This window comes from Apodemus sylvaticus, chromosome 7, assembly GCF_947179515.1.
Source record: "Apodemus sylvaticus chromosome 7, mApoSyl1.1, whole genome shotgun sequence".
Classification (NCBI taxonomy): domain Eukaryota; kingdom Metazoa; phylum Chordata; class Mammalia; order Rodentia; family Muridae; genus Apodemus; species Apodemus sylvaticus.
In genome coordinates this window covers 80,995,422-81,011,107 of record NC_067478.1, presented here as the reverse complement: position 1 = coordinate 81,011,107, position 15,686 = coordinate 80,995,422, and the positions used below count along the sequence as shown (strand labels likewise).

At 45.1% G+C, this 15,686-nt stretch overlaps 1 non-coding gene across 1 annotated transcript; it reads left to right on the top strand.

Annotated features, from left to right (window-relative positions):
• Positions 1-937: 937 nt before the first annotated feature.
• LOC127690358 (small nucleolar RNA SNORA48) lies at positions 938-1,075 on the top strand. The gene has a single exon (XR_007979078.1). It is a non-coding gene; the product is annotated as a small nucleolar RNA SNORA48 (small nucleolar RNA).
• The last annotated feature ends 14,611 nt before the right edge of the window (positions 1,076-15,686 follow it).

The window sequence follows — 15,686 nt, the reverse complement described above, 5'->3', positions numbered from 1 at the left end:
GCACCAACTGCATCTCTGGAGGACCTGGCTTCAGTTCCCAGCTCCCGCATGGCAGCTGGTCCCAGGGAATCTAACACCCTCCTTTGGTCTCGGTGCACCAGGCACACTGGTGGTACACAGACATATATGCAGAAGAAACAACCCCATGCATAAAATAAACTCTAAAAATTTAAGATACGACGAAACATGTGCCCATCAGTGAAAATGTGGGGAAAGTTTATCTTAATCTTACCATGTGATATAATCTTTACTAATGGTAATAACTATTTACTAATGGTAATGGTAATAATAATCTTAGATAAATCTCAAGCACTACAAAAAATTATGCTTGAGCTCTAAATTCTACATACGCACACACATGCACACACACGTGCACACACACAGGCACACAGTCATAGGAAACACACATATCACCCTGAACTAAACCAGCACTGTCTACCATCCCTGTGGCACCTCTCCCATGGCAACATCATTCATATGAATATTAAAGACAAAAAGTGGGGGTCACTGTGGTTAACAACCCCCTTCCTCCGGTATACAGTCATCTCAGTTCCTCTTATCTTATCTAGAAAGCACAGCTCCACACACTGATGTCCGTCCCCTGTCACATGAAGTGAGTGGGGCCACCTCCTCACCAGATAGCAGTCATTCATGACAGACTTTGCTCCTGCCTCATCCACCCCATAGTCATATTACAGACTCTTTAAAAAAAAGGGGGGGGGGGAGAACCACCAGGTGGGGTGACCCATGTCTGTAATCCCTGTGCTTAGAAGGCAGAGGCTAGAGATCATCATGAGTTCAAGACTAGCCTGATATATTTGGTAAGATTTAAGCCAGCCAGAGCTACATAGCAAATTCGTGTTTCAACAACAAAAACAGAGAGAGTCAGACAGACAGACAGACAGACAAAGAGAGAGAAAACACTAAAAGAGAAAAGCAACCCTGGCAATGGGCAGAGAGACACCTTGTTGGTGATGCTGTTCTTACGTGAGTCAGGGACAGAGCAGGTCCTTTGTTCATCCTAGCCTGATGCCTGGCTTGGTGGCCGAAGCAGCCTTATGCCTAGGACTCAGAAAAATCAAATCAAATTCAGGCAGCGTAGAGCTGGAGGAGGAAGACCTGTGGACACAGCGCAGTGGGCTGTAGACACCCGCTTGTTACCGTGCCATGCAGTGTGTACAGGGATGTCACCCAGGGCCCTGCCAGCCTGCATTGTGAGCCACCACAAGGCATGAATATGAGTTGGTCAGGTGAGAGAGAAAGAGAAGTCTCAGAGCAGCCTGAGCATTATGAAGAGATGGAACTGGAGCCTCGAGGACACAGGGTGTGGTGAGTGGCCAGCCCTGCCACCTGAGGGTGTGAGGGGCCTGGGTCTGTGGCTACACAGTGGTAGAAGTGGGTGTCCATGACTCGTATCACAATTAGAGAACATGGGGATGTCCCTGGTTGGGGCAGTTGCTGGGAGCCATGTGGATGTCCAGGGGCTGTGCAGAACTGTCCCCGCCCCTCACTTGCTGTGGCGCTCTGGAGAGCTGGCCTCATCTCTCACCTGCTACAGCACTCCCGGAGAGTGGGCCCTGTGCCTCACCCAGACAGCACAGTGGAGCTGACTCTGGTGGGGGTGTTGGTGAGCCAGTCCCAAGGCCAGTGTGGAACAGCTGAACTCAGCATTTATCTTCTGTGGGTTGGCATGGCTCAGAGGTGATGCTTCCTCTCCATCCCTCCCAACCTCCAGCAGCCAGGAAAGCTGGCCCTAGGGTCACGAGCACAAGAGAGCCAGCCCTGCCACTCTGCCATGAGGCGGTGTGGGTGCAGAGGTGATACCTCCCCCCACTCACCCCTCCTACCTTCTATAGTTGGAATAGCTGGTCCTACCTCTTACCAGCTGCAGCCCTCAGGAAAGCTGGACCCCTTGCCTGGGCAGCACAGGAGAGCTGGCCAGGGTGGAGGGGGCACATTGATCTGGCCCCAAGGGTGAGAATGTGGGAGAGCTAGCCCAGCCTCCCCCAGGCTGTAGTACTCCAGAGAGCGGCCCACACACCTAGACTGGGCAGCACCTTGGAGCTGCTTCTGGAGGCCTGGGTATGGCTGACTGGCCCATGAGGGCATGAGAGGGGGAGAGCTGACATAGCTGGAGCAGTGCTGGTGCGCACGCCCTGGTGGTGCACATAAGGAAGAGGCAGTGCTCTGGAGGATCGCTTCAGCAACCACCCAGACCCGGATCCAGGGCTCTGAATTGACCCACTCCCAACCCTATCTCATCTGCAAACATTTGGGACACACAAAAGGACCAGTCCAGCTGCTCCAAAGCTGCAGGATCTCCATGACACCGGATGGGGAGGGGGTGGGGAACAACAGGATAACTGGGAGGAGTCCCTGTGAGCCTCCAGAATTGATGATGTCACAGAAGCCAGAGAGCTCAAACCCTACTAATGGCCGGACATTTGCAAGTGAAGATGTTAAGAGGGATAGACTGTAGGCCACACTGTAACATACTACAGTTTCCATGATAAGTTGTTTCTATGCTTTGGGTTTTTTTTTCTTTTTCTTTTTGTTTGTTTACTTTGTTTTTTATTTTGGTGAGGAGGTTGCAAGAGGAAAGAGCAGATAAGAAGGGTTGAGCAGATATGAGGGGTCGGGAGATGAGTGGGACTGGGGTGCACTCACAAAGAACCAATACAAAGTTGAGAGAGAGAGAGAGAGAGAGAGAGAGAGAGAGAGAGAGAGAGAGAGAGAAGCAAACTGGAGCTTGCATTTCTTTTGCCTAATGCCTTTAGTGGTTTCCAGCTGCCTTTAGAATTAACTTCTATTGAAAATAAGACCAGCTCAGTTGTTTGGAAAACCTTATACCAACAACTACTAAAAATTAATAGTGTTTTCAAATTTTTCATTTAAAAACATTGAATTACCAATTATATGAAAAGGAACTACCAAGTCAAAAGGGAAGGAAAATTAAGAATCCAGATAGTCAAATAGTGAGCTTGGCCCTTTATGATTTCCTGAAATGGATCAGCCAATCACAGCTCTCGAGAGAGTGGAAGCAAGAATCAAATCCCCAAGAGTCTCAAGGTGGAGTGTGTAAGATAGCCATCTTCAGCCAGGCAGCAGTGGCCCACACCTTTAATCCCAGCTCTCTGGAGGCAGAGACAGGCAAATCTCTGAGTCTGAGGCCAGCCTGATCTACAGAATGGTTCTGGCACAGCCAGAGCTACACAGAGGAATTCTGTCTTTAAAAAAAAAAAAAAAAAAAAAAAAAGATAGCCATCTTCTACACAAAGCCAGGGGGTGGGTGGAGGGTGTACCAGAGGGCAGCAGATGCTGGATTGCCATCTCAGGAGTTTAAAACATGTTCTTAGCTCTACAAAGATCAGAACATCAGAAAATAATCTCTCCCTTAGAAATTGTAAGCACAGAATGGTCATCTAATTACCGTATGGGATAAATTCTTTGGAACTGAAAAGGTCATTCATTGCTGTGAATTTGGTTCGCAATGGCCAAACTCTGGAAGTTCATGTGGGCAGAACTAAAGCCCAGTTCATCTGTTCAGAAAATGCTTCTAGGTTTCAGAGATGTCTCAGAAATAATGTTCAAGGGCAAGGAGTAAAGCACAGCAGAAAATACCAAGGTACAAGTGAAAATTAGGAGAGAGAATTCATCCTAAACAGCAGACAGCAAAGAATAGAGCCACAGGCTCCATACCAAGTTAGCAGAAGCATTATGGAAAGCATGTGTTTACTCTAAGGTAAAAGAGATTTAAAATATTTTCATGGGGACTTACAAAGGCACAACCTAAGGTATTTGAGAAGGAAATAAATGGGATTTCTAGAAATGAAAAACTAGAGTAATTGTGGCTGAGCTGATGGGGTTTAGAGGCAAACAGGAACTGGGGAAGCAGAAGCTTACTCAGTATCTAGAGAGTTCTACCTCTGATGGAAGACAGGTAAGAAGGCCTGAGAGTGAAGAAGCAGGTCTGGTCTTTATTTAATTCAGGATTTACATGGATAGAAGAATGAGGTCAAGATAACGTATGAAGCCACAGTGGCTAAGAATTTTCCAGAAATGCTTAAAGACAATTTCGAGAGTCCTTTCAATCCAACCAAAACAAGAAGACAGAAATCAACTCAGGGACATGGTGGCATGGTGAACTTTCAGACCTCGCGGATGGTGGAAATCTTAAAAGCAGAGAGAAGACAAACAAGTTGCCTTCAGTGAGACACAGATTCAGCAACAGCCAGACTCTCGCAACTGCTACATCGGGAATAAAATCTTAGTTCCCCACTGTAGCCCTTGTGCACGGTGCTGTGTGCTCTGTGCCTGGCCTCCTTTTCCCATCGGTTCCTTTCTTCCCCATCACGTGCTCTGCATTCACTGGGTCCCCTCCTTTCCATGACAAATCCCATCCACCACTTCATCTGCCCAGGTTCCGTCATCCCTGGGTGACCCATTCTTAGCAGCTCTCCAGGGATGTGTTGACAGACCGCTTGTCATTTGTTCTCATTGGCTCTTTGCTCTTTCTTCATTTGGCATCTCCCCTGCTAGACTATACTCCATAGGTACCAGAGCCACGATAGTTTGAACATATCACTGCACCCAGCATCCTGAAGAACTCACGTACAAGAACTCAGGAGGGATCTGTGAAGAAGATATTGTTGTTCAAATCTTTCTTGTCCTTTCCTAGGTATATTTCCTTACTTGGTTACACATCATCTTGTGTCTTCCTTTTTACAGATATAACAACATCCCATCTTCTAGGTTATGGTCCAAATTATCCATAACATAAACTATTCACCATGTGTATAAGTGTCCTTCCATAACTTCATTTCTGAGGCCTTCATGATTGTCTATTATGAACATGTAATTTATTTACTCAAACCATTATGGCTTACTGTTTTGATTGGGCCTCTAATTCTTGATGTAAGTCATCTTTCCTTATGCCTTGGTGTCTTTTTTGGGGGGGAGGTTGGTTTTTGTTTTTTTTCGAGACAGGGTTTCTCTGTGTGGTCCTGACTGTCCTGGAACTCACTCTGTAGATCAGGTTGGCCTCAAACTCAGAAATCCACCTGCCTCTGCCTCCCAAGTGCTGGGATTAAAGGCGTGTGCCACCTGCCCAGCACCTTAGTGTCTCAGTCAGGGTTTCTATTCCTGCACAACCATCATGACCAAGAAATTTGGGAGGAAAGGATTTATTCAGCTTACACTTCCACATTGCTGTTCATCACCAAAGGAAGTCAGGACTGGAACTCAGGAAGCAGGAACTGATGCAGAGGCTATGGAGGGATGTTTCTTACTGGCTTGCTTCCCCTGGCTTGCTCAACTTGCTTTCTTATAGAACACAAGACTACCAGCCCAGAGATGGTACCACCCACAAGGGGCCCTCCTGCCTTGATCACTAATTGAGAAAATGCCCCATAGCTGGATCTCATGGAGGCACTTCCCCAACTAAAGCCCCTTTCTCTGTGGTAACCCCAGCTTGTGTCAAGTTGACACACAAAACCAGTCAGTGCACTTAGCAGTTGTACCTGAATAAAACTGCAAAGGGGAAGACATATAGATGTACCTGCTGATAATATCTACCTGATATTTCTGTGTCCCTACCACTTAACTTCCTTACCCAAGGACAATCTTATCTTGTTTAACACTTATGACAATTTCAATGCACAAAAAAATGGGACTTTTATTAAAAAAATTATCTCCCTCACACATATTACTCTAATAAACCCAGTCTATCCATATTGGAGTCTTTGTGTAGGGTATATGTGTATGTACATATGCATTTGTATGAATGTATGTTAGGGGATATATGTGAACATATATGTATACATGTGTGGGTGGAGATCAGAGGTCAGCGTCAGGTGTCTTCCTCAATTAGTTTCTGTCTTAATTTGGGGAAAACCAAGTCTCTCACTGATTCAGGCAGAGCCGATAGCCAGCCATGCCCTCCTGCCTCTCTTTCCCCAGAACAGCAGTGTCTGGTGCTGAACTCATAGCTATTGTTTCTTGGGTTGATTTTTGTTTGTCAACTGATTTTTAGTATTGCTTTATATCGGGTCATAGAGACTAGTCACATTCTTCTAGGAGTTATGTAATGTTATGTTTATGTTATGACATATTAAACTAGTGCCCTATCATTAGTATGATCTAAAATAAGCTCCTAGATAGATAACTGAGGTTTTAAAAATAGGGTCTCATATGTCCAGGCCTGGCTTACGGTGTAGCCAAGGAAAACATGTACCACCACACCTGCTTTTATATGTTGTTAGGGAACCAAGAGTAGAAAGAGCCCTTCAACCCTCAAAGCTTGCCCGTAGTGACCTCTTCCTCCAAAACCGCCACGCTTCTCCAAAACAGTTCCATCAACTGAGGAGCAAGTGTTCAAATGCGGAAGACTGTGGGAGACTCGCATTCAAACCGCCACACTTGGTAAATCGTTCACCTCAGCAGTTGTAGACGTTCTCACCTGCGACACTTAAACGTACGGCTTTCCCCACACTCATCGCAGGTGCCTCGTCCCACTTCAGATGTCTGCTCTGGCGGTCCATGAAGAACAATGTCTGTTCTCTACAGTTTGCTCATCTGAGAGCCGTTTGTATTTCCTTTCCTGAGGACTGCTCATACTCTTCCTCAGTTTCTACTGAGTGGTTGTTCCTTCTCTATTGATGTCCAGGCACTCCGTAAATACAGCCTCTCTTTCACCTACCCACGGAGCTCTGAAAGCTAAGGGTTTTCATAAATTCAGTAGGAAAGCCATGTAGTCTAGAACAGAGATAATGTGAGTTTTTAATCTATCCCAGTTAGTGAGGCCGCTGGTCCATTTGCTGCTTAAGTAACGAAGGTTCCAGTTATAGAATTCTGCCCCAGAGGCTACTGGAGGAGTCCCACCGTATACCATATATTCACCGTATGCTCTTTCTAAAATCAAAATTAAAAACCCAGCGTGGCCTCAGCCTCTTTAAAAACTGAAAAACATTGACAAAATCATTTTTTTCTTTTTCTGTATTGCTGCTTTTCATGTATTTAGAGGCAAAAACAAACAAACAAAACCAACAAAAATAGGAAATAGGAAAAGTAAAGATTTCCTTACTCTGGGGTCCAGTCTGGGTTTAGCACCAGGGGACCCTCATCCTCCGGTCTGCATGGGTTTCCCTGTGGCAAGAGTTGTACAAGCATCATGGAATCATAAAACAGACATGAACTTGGCAGATGAATCTGCTCACGGAAGTCTTAGTCACAGCTATCACCAGCTTGGGCTGTATTTCACGTGATAATATTTTTCTGGCTATTTAGCACCTAATAAATCATATATCTATGAAAACAAAAATGAAGTCATCTTCTTAGAAAGGCTGTCCTTGCTCTCAGATCATAACGGATTGCCCCCCTGCTTTTCCCCAGTTCCTTTCCAGATGCCTTTGTCCTGTCTGTGACCCACCTGGAGTTCATTTTGGCATCAGTGGCGAGATAAGGATCCAAATGAATATTTTATCAGATGGCTGTTCGGTTGTCTCCACCACACTCATTGATCATTCATCCATGCTTCGTTAATTTGAAATCTCAACTTCATCACACACTAAATTTTTATGCTTTGTGAATTCATCTTTTGCACTGAGCCTGTTGCTTCGTATTGTGACAGTAGATCCTGGAGAGGTTCTGCCTCTTCATGCCCCTGCGAGCAGCCGGTGGGGTGACTCGCCCTGGCCCACATCCCTGGAAAGACTCTCTGTTCATATTTTAAAGCCTTTTTCATTTTGTAAAATAGAATATAAATTAATAGTCTTTCACCTGGATGTTTATTACAATCAAGCCTGGCATTTGTTTCTTTAAATGTTTATTTGGTTTATTGAGCACGGTTTTTCTCTGTTGCATATTAGATATTGAATGTTTTTCTCTTCCATGTCTAAGGGGACACTTAAATTATCCTCAATGCTAAGGACATTTTTAAAGAACCCCTTGAGGGGTGCACTTGATATTAGGAATATCAGAATGGGCTGGGTGAAAGTATCATTCTGAAATGCTGTCCGAGAGCAGATCTACAGGCTGAGACCTTCAGCTGGGGAGGTGGAGGGAAATAACACGATCTGGTTTGGTCTGAATGTTTTTGTCTCCCCGGTTCCCATGTTGAAGTTGAATACCCTGTGTGATAGTATTTGAAATTAGGACTTTAGAAGTAATTAGTTCATGAGAGTTGGGTCTTAGAAGAAAAGACACCAATGGGCGCCTCTCTGATCTCTCCCACATGAAACCAGAGTGAGAAGCAATCTGCCTGTTGGCTCTAAAGACACCGTGCGACAGAACCCAGCCATGTGGGAACCTTGACCTTGACCAAGCTTCCAGAACTATGAGAAGCTTGTTTGAAACCATCTCTTTAAGCCATCTTCTTGGAGGACTATATCACAGAAGCCCTAAGTGTATAAGACAATATCTAACATTAGCTAACCACCGATGAGCTGGTACTTTCAAGTTTCTATTCATGGTATAATCAGAATAGTTTTATGAACTGTCATAGCTGCTTTTTCTGAGATGAGGAAACTCTGACTTGGTAGTTAAATAATGACTTGGTATATAGGTAGGACATTACAAAAACACTGGTAAGGCGATTTTTGTATATAGGTAGGGTAGGATATTACAGAAACAACGGTAAAATTCAGCTCTCATCTGGGCATAGTGGTGCACGCCCATGACTTTGGAAGCTGAAGCAAAAAGATTACAAATTTAAGGGCAACTTGGGCCCCATAGTGAATCCAGGGTCAGCCTGAGTTACATACCAAGATACTGTATCTAAAATAAAGTACAATAAACTAAAATAGAAATCAATTTTAAAGTCTCAGCTTCCTGTTATTTCAGTCTTCTTAATGTCTTTCTGTCTTGAAATTCTATTCTCCCATGACTCCAACTAGTGGAAAAGAGGTATTCACACACAAACTGTAAGGTAGGTAGTTTGTCTTCAGCTGTGTGTCTGTCATACAAATGGACAGGTGTCCTGTGGACTCTACCACCTCGTCCCCAGCAGTGTCACTGTCCTGTTTCTGCCCCAGGTGATCAGAGACCTCGACGGGGCACCTACTGCTGGGCCCTCTCCTGGCACTGCCCTCAGCTCTGGCCTTGTCCTTGAACCCTTTGCTTTTTCTCATCGTCAAAGTGTCCCTGGCCTTAGAACTAGAAGCCACAGTTTCTGGTAATTTATTCAACTAAATTGGGCAGTTGTTAATAAATGCTAATGAATTAATACATCATTCCCCCAGAAGCCAGGAAGTGGACCAGTGAAGGGAAAATTGAACAAAATTTTGCAACTAAATGTCAAATAACAAATCTGGATTTCCAGATAGTGTGGGATCATCTTTCCCAGGATCATCATGAGGAGAAAAGAAAGCATTGGTCCAAGGCCTAACAAAATAGGGGAAGACAATGAAGGGGACGAGCTGGACCTCAGCTGCTGTGAACCCTGACTCTTCCTGGTCTAGCTCCTTAGCAGACATTAGCCTCCCAGCCATAGCACACATCCAAAGCTCTGACAACTCAGAGGTGAGGGTGGTGAGGTGGAACAGCCCCTGGAGAACTGGAACTGCCAAGGGAAAGGATCTCCTAAAGGCCAGGCAGAGTGGACTCAGCTTAGATCTGGAGAAACTTCTCTAGTCTCCCAGAGTTTTTACTTACTGCTCCCAGCTCTGGAAAGAGAGGAAGGTTTCTTTTTAGAATTGCATCACAACAGAACCCTCACAAATGCCCTAGCTTCAAGGCAGTTCCTGCAGGGTTATGGTAAAAATCTCAGAGAAGAAGCTGGAGATGGAATGGGGGAACACCCTTATGTGTTCGCTTGCAGATGGCAAGGATCAATCTAATAGGCTGGAGAGATGGCGCATCCTTTCAGAGCACAGACTGCTCTTGCAGAGACCCCAAGTTGGACTCCTGGTACCCATGTTGGACATAATAGCCAGTCCAGCTCCAGGACACAGTAAATACCTTTTCTGGACTCTGTAGACGCCTGTGCTTGTAGGTACAAACACACACACACACACACACACACACACACACATCCTCACAATTAAAAATACAATAAACCTTTAAAACATAACTATTATTTTGTTAGAGGATAAGAGGTGAGCAAATGTGAGATGATCTATAAAATTTGCAATTACCATGGTACTGCAACATCATCAGAAATCATTGCTCAAGGCTACAGTTCCTCTCTATCCTACACTTTTCTTTTGACAATGACTGGTACTTGTGAGGAATACAGAAGATGAAGGCCCAAGTCCGTCACAGCCAGAGATACTCAGTCTGAGGGGCGAGTCTCTGAATGAGACAAGCTCTGGGTCCCCGCCCCCCCCCCCACCCTCACCCCAGCCAGATGCTCCAGGATTGTGTCTGGCTTTATCTGAAGTGATGAACTGCTGTAAAAATAGAGAATGAGAAAGGATTAATTACCCAATTGAATGAAACCTTTCTGAAGTGGAACCTCTTCCGGAGTTGCGCCCTCCTGTGCCCCTTCACCCTCTTGAGGAGCTGTGGTGTTCTGAGGCCACTGTGAGGTTAAAATAATTTTACTATGAACTAGCACCTTGAGACAGGTGAGAAAAGTGTCCCCTCTTCTTGTCCTTGAGTGAGAAACTGAGGCTGGGGAAGCTGATCAAGTGTCTGCTGACTGACTCCGTAAGATTCAGGATGCTGAGGAGAATGGCTTTTCCCTCCCAAGCCCCGCTGCACTGGATAGATGCATTAAAAGCCTCCCCGGGAAGACAAACCCTGGCACTGGCAGGTAGCTTTCCATTAATAAAGCAAAATATAAATCCTCTTGGTGATTCTAGATCAGGGCTCGCCCCCTCCTTTCCCACCCCCACAGGAATCCACAAACACATTTTTAAATAACAAAAGAAAATTGAGTGCCCGATGCAGTTAGCAGTGGCCCCATGGGGGCTGAGGAGGCCAGACAAGGAGTCTATTATTTTGCACCTGTCCTGCCCGATAGCTCATTGTGCAGCAGTATTTACTTAAAAAGCGGAGAAGAAAATCATTATTTGTTCTTAGTCCTGCGATTCCCGTGGCTATGCTCTTTGGAGGAAGTGTTTTATTTTATATTTCTTTTTTTCCCCTCCTCTTTTCCCATGCTTGAGTTGCAAGAGGTAAAAGCAGCAATGCCTGGTGCATACGATACGGAGAATGAGCACCAGGGCCAGGATAGAGCTTAGCAGATGTCTGCACTGCCTCCTTTCATGTCTGGACAGCGATGAAAGGAAATGAGCTCAAAGGGAGAGTTTCTCTTCTCTTCCCTCTTTCTCTCGACATATCCAAAGCTGCATGTGCACTGCATATGCACACCATCTATGCGCGCACACAGTAAGTATACACACATACATAGGCAGACATATGTATGTGCGTATAGACAGCATGTTATCGCAGCATAATGAAACATGCATGAATATATTCCACCTCCCTGCTCAAAACCAGAAGAGTGAATGCTGGGGATAGAGGGGAGACAAAAAGCCCGCAACCTGGTAGAAAATAAGAACAGAAAAAGAGTCCGCCCTCTTTTAAATGCTCTAAGTATCTTCTGGTTATGAATGCCTTTCCCTCTAAATGGCTGTGTTTGCTCCACTAGATTGGCAGCAATCAGCTTTACAAGTGTTGGGGAAAGATTTACTTGAACAGATGAAAGAAAATTATTCCCTCCTAAATGCTGGCGTCCACCACAGATGATGTAGCATTCGCCTGCTTGGCAGAAAGACTGCATTTTGAAGAAGCTTGTTTTCTTAGAAAATATGGTCCTTGGGCCAGAAAGACAATGCCACAACCAGGCTGAAAAATGTGACTGTTGGAAGTTATAAGGTGTCAAGGACGGTACTTCCAAGGTGGAGAACTTTTGGTAAGCTCCAAGAGCCGGTAGACAGAGGGATATGTGATGTTGCAATGAAAGAGGGAGGCTAGGACTGGCTGTCCGTGTTAGGCAGATGATGTGCCCTGGCAATCCTGGAGAAAGCCAATTCTAAAAGGGTCTACACCATCATCTTATCCAGCCCTGCAGCCCTTACCTTAAAGAGGAGAAAAAATTAGTTTATCTTTGTCACATGGTTGTAACATGTGTACTTTGGCTGGTCAGCCCAACCTCCATCAATGAGCACTTGGTATTCCATTAATAAATCCATTTGCTGCCAAGTCTGATAGCCTCAGTTCAGTCCCTAGGACTGACATCATGGAAGGAGAACATTGACTCCCGAGTTGTCTTTTAACTTCTACAGGTACACCACAGTACCCATGTGTATGTATGCCCACATACATACACATGATAGATAGATAGATAGATAGATAGATAGATAGATAGATAGATAGATAGATAGATGGATGGATGGATGGATGGACGGACGGACGGACGGACGGACGGACGGACGGACGGACGGACGGACGGACGGACGGACGGACAGACAGACAGACAGACAGACAGACAGACAGATAGATAGATAGATAGATAGATAGATAGATAGATAGATAGACAGACAGATAGACAGGCAGGCAGGCAGACAGGCAGACAGGCAGATGGGCAAACAGATAAATATAAGATTTAAAAGAAAGAATGAGAAGCAGCAATGCAGTGGGCCAGTCTTTGGTTTGGATAACACACCTTCCAGAGATGATAACACTGGAGCAAGATCTGAGACCTGTGAGGGAGTAAGCCAAGCATGGATCTTGGCATTGCATTTTGGGTAGAGATAACAGTGAATACAAAGGCTGTAAGGGGGAGTTTTCCTCAGCATGTTTGAAAAATAGCGAAATGGCAGTATAGATGGAGGAGAATGAGCAGGAGTTGATGTCACAAAGATAATGGAGGTGGAAAGAGGAGATCACGTCCAACCCAGCCTGTCCCTGTCAGCCACAGTAAGAAAGGTGGCTTGAAATAAGGGCAGGAAGAAGATGGAAGATTGAAAGTTGCCTTGATGTAGGAAGGAAAGAGAAGAACTGGGACAACTGAGAATGAACTCTATCCCAACAAGAGAAAGGCTGGAGAAGCACTGGACATCACAATGGGGAGGATGGACATCTGGGAAGAATGGAGAAACAGAAGGGCAAAGGCTGAGAGACGAGGAGGCACCATTCATCTCCAGCAGTGACTCCTGAGCAGTGAGAAGAGAATCAGAAAAGCTTCATGGAAAACCAGCCCACCCTGGTGAAAACGGAAGGGTCCTACACACAGGGGGAGCCCACAGTTCTAGCAAGCCTCAAATGCAGTTGGGTTTTCTGTCCAGCTGCATTTCCTTTCCTCACCCCCAAACACACTTGGGAGATACCAGTTGTCTAGAGCGTTAGCTACCCTAAGGAGAGCTGCCTGGCCCATAGCTACAAGGCTAATAAAGTGTGGCCAGAAGGTGACCCTAGATGTGTAGCGTGATAGGCCAACATTGGAGAATCCATCTCTTTTGTCATTTCCCAACTCTCAAATTTCTGCAGTTGGGTACCATCTTGAGAGGAATGTATTATTTAAAGTCAACCTACCTACCCTGGGGACCTAATAACAAGAAACAATCACACATTCAGGAGCCTGGAGTTAGTTTGCCACAGACCCAGATGGGAGATGCTCTAAGGACCAGTCATGGAGAAAATAAGAGCCAAGCTGGAACACAGCAAGAAGCTCGGGTGACATACATTCTGAAGCTAAGAAATAAGTCCATCACCCTAGGATAACCAGAGAGTTTGAGCACCCCAAGCCTGAAGTCAGTGAGGGGCCCAGTCTCTCATACCTCCTGCCTGCCACAAGGGTCCTTGCCAATGGGATGGAGAATTCTGCAGTCACCTATACTTGACCTCCACAGCTTCATTTTCCATCAGAGTGCTTAATACCGAGCAGGCTTTGAAAGCACATAGACTGCCCCACTTCACACAGACATGGACTCGGTGCTCTTTTCATCCTTTACCTCCAAACACACTTAGAGATATCAGTTGTCTGGAGCATCAGTTACCGTAGGGAGAGGGAACACAGACTGCAAGGCTAAGTAAGTGTGGCCAGGGGATGGCCCTGGTGCTCAAAGGAGGCAAGGCTCTAAAAGGAAGACAGCAGGGTTGGACATCTCTGCTTGACTACTCTAGGTTCAGCACCCGCTTCAAGCAGGAAAGACTGGCCACGCTGACTTCAGCTCACACCCATCCACAGGCCGGAAAGAGTCCACCACGTTCAGAGGAGAAGGAAGCTATTGGTACTTTACCTTCTTAGACTGCTCTACTTTCTCCTTTCTTCTTTCTAGTGTAACTTAGCTAGTACTTTACTTTAAAAAACACTTTTATAACTTTAATTTTTCATCCTTCTGCTTACATGTATCCATCTTTGTCTGAATTTTTCCTCATTGTGTTAGCAAGTTTCTTCCTCTTTCCTTTCTTCTGCCTCCGTTCATGTCATTCTCACCTATGATGTTTGTCTTCCCCTCCTCTAACCATATTTTTACTTTCTTTTTCTCCTTTCCATGACCCTATCCATTATTTAATCCATTTGGTTTTTAAAAAAATGAACACTAAATAATTTTAACGTCATAATATACTCCACATTGTTTTTGCCATTTTCTATTCTGTGGCCACTGGTGGTATAGTAATAATGTAATGTATTATATTTCTGTATCTTGTTGTTGCATACAGTGGGTTTTTTCCCCTGAGTGGTAGTGAAGATTGAACCTACTGAGGATGCCCACTGAACAAACGGTTAAATAAAACTGCAAGGGACAACCAAACAGACCGATAACCAACTATAACATAAACATAAGAAACATGAAAAAGGGAAGCAACATGGCACCCCCACAAGACTATGTAACCCCTTAACTAAAGACTCCAGTGACACTCAAATGATTGGGGGTGGGGGTGGGGAGGGATTGAAGCTATTCAAAAAATAACCAGTGAGGCAAAGCAGGAGCAAAGGAACAGATGAATGACGTGAAGGGAGCAGCTGAGGACACAGCTACAGACCCAACAGTATGGACAAAAGTTCAGCATGGAAACTGAGAGCGTGGTAAGGCAAAGGAAAGCAAAACAAACAAAACAACAATGTGTTGACAATGAAAACCTCAGTCAAATAAAGCACAGTCATAAACATCACCAGTAAAGGTCTGGAAAGGTGGCCCTGGCAGCCAACAAAGCACAGAGGACTGGAGTCTGGTTCCCAGCACCAGTGAAGGGTGGCTCACAACCACCTGTAACCCCAGCTCCAGGGGACCTGACACCTCCTTCTGGCCTCCATGGGCGCCTGCACTAGTATCCACATACCTACACACAGACACATGATTTAAATTAAACATCTTCCAAATCACCAATAGGTCTATAGTCAACCAGGAAAGAGAATATCAAAGATGGAAGAGACGGCTAAGTAAATACTCAATCCAGACATCGACAGAGAAAAGGAAGTAAGCACGGCCATAAGCTGAGAGGGTTATGACGTCTGCTGAAGAGAGCTAAGTATTCGTGGGTACAAAAGGAGAACTGAGACAAGAAACTAAAGGCGTAGGAAAATTCAATGAAATTATAGAGGAATTTACCAAATCTAGGGGAAGAAATGCATATCCCAGCACAAAAGGTTTTTAGAACCCCAAATAGACATGACCAGAGAATAACCCCATCACAACACACTGCAGTCAAAATTCTAAGAGTACAAAACAAAGACACGACGTTAAAAGAATCGAGAGAGAATGCCAACTCCTTTACAAAGGCAAGCTCGTCACAATAGC